Source organism: Phyllobates terribilis, unplaced genomic scaffold (assembly GCF_046119375.1).
Source record: "Phyllobates terribilis strain yellow unplaced genomic scaffold, ASM4611937v1 Scaffold_11__3_contigs__length_659146591, whole genome shotgun sequence".
Classification (NCBI taxonomy): Eukaryota; Metazoa; Chordata; class Amphibia; order Anura; family Dendrobatidae; genus Phyllobates; species Phyllobates terribilis.
This window is the reverse complement of record NW_027362771.1, coordinates 47,160,974-47,164,839: the sequence shown is the minus strand read 5'-3', so window position 1 is coordinate 47,164,839 and position 3,866 is coordinate 47,160,974.

Below are 3,866 nucleotides of genomic sequence, written 5' to 3'. Positions count from 1 at the left end.
GGCGTTTATCACACTTTCAGATAGGGGAAATGTCAGTGAACGTTCCGATTTCAGTTCCAGAGCGATTCTGAGTCCTTGATATTTAGTCGTTTTCAGCCAATATTTTGGATATTTGAAAATTTCACTTTTTTGTGAAAATATCCACTAAATGAGGGAATAATATGTGTGAGGGTACCCGAGGAGAGTTCCAAATGTGTGTGGGTAGAATATATATCCCACGGGGGTAAAATTGAAAAAAGTTGAAAACAATTTTTTTTTGGACTTAGTAATTTTTCCGGCGTTTATCAGACTTTCAGATAGGGGAAATGTCAGTGAGCATTCCGATTTCAGTTCCAGAGCGATTCGCCCAAAGAGTCCTTGATATTTAGTCGTTTTCAGCCAATATTTTGGATTTTTGAAAATTTCACTTTTTTGTGAAAATATCCACTAAATGAGGGAATAATATGTGTGAGGGTACCCCAGGAGAGTTCCAAATGTGTGTGGGTAGAATATATATCCCTAGGGGATAATATTGAAAAAAAGTTGAAAAAAATTTTTTTTGGACTTAGTCATTTTTCCAGCGTTTATCAGACTTTCAAATAGGGGAAATGTCAGTGAACATTCCGGTTTCAATTCCAGAGCTATTCGCCCAATGAGTCCTTGATATTGAGTCGTTTTCAGCCAATATTTTGGATTTTTGAAAATTTCACTTTTTTGTGAAAATATCCACTAAATGTGGGAATAATATGTGTTAGGGTACCGCAGGAGAGTTCCAAATGTGTGTGGGTAGAATATATATCCCACGGGGGTAATATTGAAAAAAGTTGAAAACAATTTTTTTTTGGACTTAGTCATTTTTCTGGTGTTTATCACACTTTCAGATAGGGGAAATGTCAGTGAGCGTTCCGATTTCAGTTCCAGAGCTATTCGCCCAATGAGTCCTTGATATTTAGTCATTGTCAGCTAATTTTCTGGATTTTTGAAAATTTCACTTTTTTGTGAAAATATCCACTAAATGAGGGAATAATATGTGTTAGGGTACCGCAGGAGAGTTCCAAATGTGTGTGGGTAGAATATATATCCCACGGGGGTAAAATTGAAAAAAGTTGAAAACAATTTTTTTTTGTACTTAGTCATTTTTCCGGCGTTTATCACACTTTCAGATAGGGGAAATGTCAGTGAACGTTCCGATTTCAGTTCCAGAGCGATTCGCCCAAAGAGTCCTTGATATTTAGTCGTTTTCAGCCAATATTTTGGATTTTTGAAAATTTCACTTTTTTGTGAAAATATCCACTAAATGAGGGAATAATATGTGTTAGGGTACCGCAGGAGAGTTCCAAATGTGTGTGGGTAGAATATATATCCCACGGGGGTAATATTGAAAAAAGTTGAAAACAATTTTTTTTGGACTTAGTCATTTTTCCGGCGTTTATCACACTTTCAGATAGGGGAAATGTCAGTGAACGTTCCGATTTCAGTTCCAGAGCGATTCTGAGTCCTTGATATTTAGTCGTTTTCAGCCAATATTTTGGATATTTGAAAATTTCACTTTTTTGTGAAAATATCCACTAAATGAGGGAATAATATGTGTGAGGGTACCCGAGGAGAGTTCCAAATGTGTGTGGGTAGAATCTATATCCCACGGAGGTAAAATTGAAAAAAGTTGAAAAAATGTTTTTTTTGGACTTAGTCATTTTTCCGGCGTTTATCAGACTTTCAGATAGGGAAAATGTCAGTGAGCGTTCCGATTTCAGTTCCAGAGCGATTCGCGCAATGAGTCCTTGATATTTAGTCATTTTCAGCCAATTTTCTGGATTTTTGAAAATTTCACTTTTTTGTGAAAATATCCACTAAATGAGGGAATAATATGTGTTAGGGTACCGCAGGAGAGTTCCAAATGTGTGTGGGTAGAATATATATCCCACGGGGGTAATATTGAAAAAAGTTGAAAACAATTTTTTTTTTGGACTGTCATTTTTCCGGCGTTTATCAGACTTTCAGATCGGGGAAATGTCAGTGAACATTCCGATTTCAGTTCCAGAGCGAATCGCCCAATGAGTCCTTGATATTTAGTCGTTTTCAGCCAATATTTTGGATTTTTGAAAATTTCACTTTTTTGTGAAAATATCCACTAAATGAAGGAATAATATGTGTGAGGGTACCCCAGGAGAGTTCCAAATGTGTGTGGGTAGAATATATATCCCACGGGGTAATATTGAAAAAAAGTTGAAAAAAAATTTTTTTGGACTTAGTCATTTTTCTGGCGTTTATCAGAATTTCAAATAGGGGAAATGTCAGTGAACATTCCGATTTCAATTCCAGAGCTATTCGCCCAATGAGTCCTTGATATTTAGTCGTTTTCAGCCAATATTTTGGATTTTTGAAAATTTCACTTTTTTGTGAAAATATCCACTAAATGAGGGAATAATATGTGTTAGGGTACCGCAGGAGAGTTCCAAATGTGTGTGGGTAGAATATATATCCCACGGGGGTAAAATTGAAAAAAGTTGAAAACAATTTTTTTTTGGACTTAGTCATTTTTCCGGCGTTTATCAGACTTTCAGATAGGGAAAATGTCAGTGAGCGTTCCGATTTCAGTTCCAGAGCGATTCGCGCAATGAGTCCTTGATATTTAGTCATTTTCAGCCAATTTTCTGGATTTTTGAAAATTTCACTTTTTTGTGACAATATCCACTAAATGAGGGAATAATATGTGTGAGGGTACCCCAGGAGAGTTCCAAATGTGTGTGGGTAGAATATATATCCCACGGAGGTAAAATTGAAAAAAGTTGAAAAATTTTTTTTTTGGACTTAGTCATTTTTCCGGCGTTTATCAGACTTTCAGATAGGGCAAATGTCAGTGAGCGTTCCGATTTCAGTTCCAGAGCGATTCGCCCAATGAGTCCTTGATATTTAGTCGTTTTCAACCAATACTTTGGATTTTTGGAAATTTCACTTTTTTGTGAAAATATCCACTAAATGAGGGAATAATATGTGTGAGGGTACCCCAGGAGAGTTCCAAATGTGTGTGGGTAGAATGTATATCCCACGGGGGTAAAATTGATAAAAGTTGAAAAAAATGTTTTTTTGGACTTTGTCATTTTTCCGGCGTTTATCAGACTTTCAGATAGGGCAAATGTCAGTGAGCATTCCGATTTCAGTTCCAGAGCGATTCACCCAATGAGTCCTTGATATTTAGACGTTTTCAGCCAATATTTTGGATTTTTGAAAATTTCACTTTTTTGTGAAAATATCCACTAAATGAAGGAATAATATGTGTGAGGGTACCCCAGGAGAGTTCCAAATGTGTGTGGGTAGAATATATATCCCACGGGGGTAATATTGAAAAAAAGTTGAAAAAAAATTTTTTTGGACTTAGCCATTTTTCTGGCGTTTATCAGACTTTCAAATAGGGGAAATGTCAGTGAACATTCCGATTTCAATTACAGAGCTATTCGCCCAATGAGTCCTTGATATTTAGTCGTTTTCAGCCAATATTTTGGATTTTTGAAAATTTCACTTTTTTGTGAAAATATCCACTAAATGAGGGAATAATATGTGTTAGGGTACCGCAGGAGAGTTCCAAATGTGTGTGGGTAGAATATATATCCCACGGGGGTAAAATTGAAAAAAGTTGAAAACAATTTTTTTTTGGACTTAGTCATTTTTCCGGCGTTTATCAGACTTTCAGATAGGGCAAATGTCAGTGAGCGTTCCGATTTCAGTTCCAGAGCGATTCGCGCAATGAGTCCTTGATATTTAGTCATTTTCAGCCAATTTTCTGGATTTTTGAAAATTTCACTTTTTTGTGAAAATATCCACTAAATGAGGGAATAATATGTGTGAGGGTACCCCAGGAGAGTTCCAAATGTGTGTGGGTAGAATAT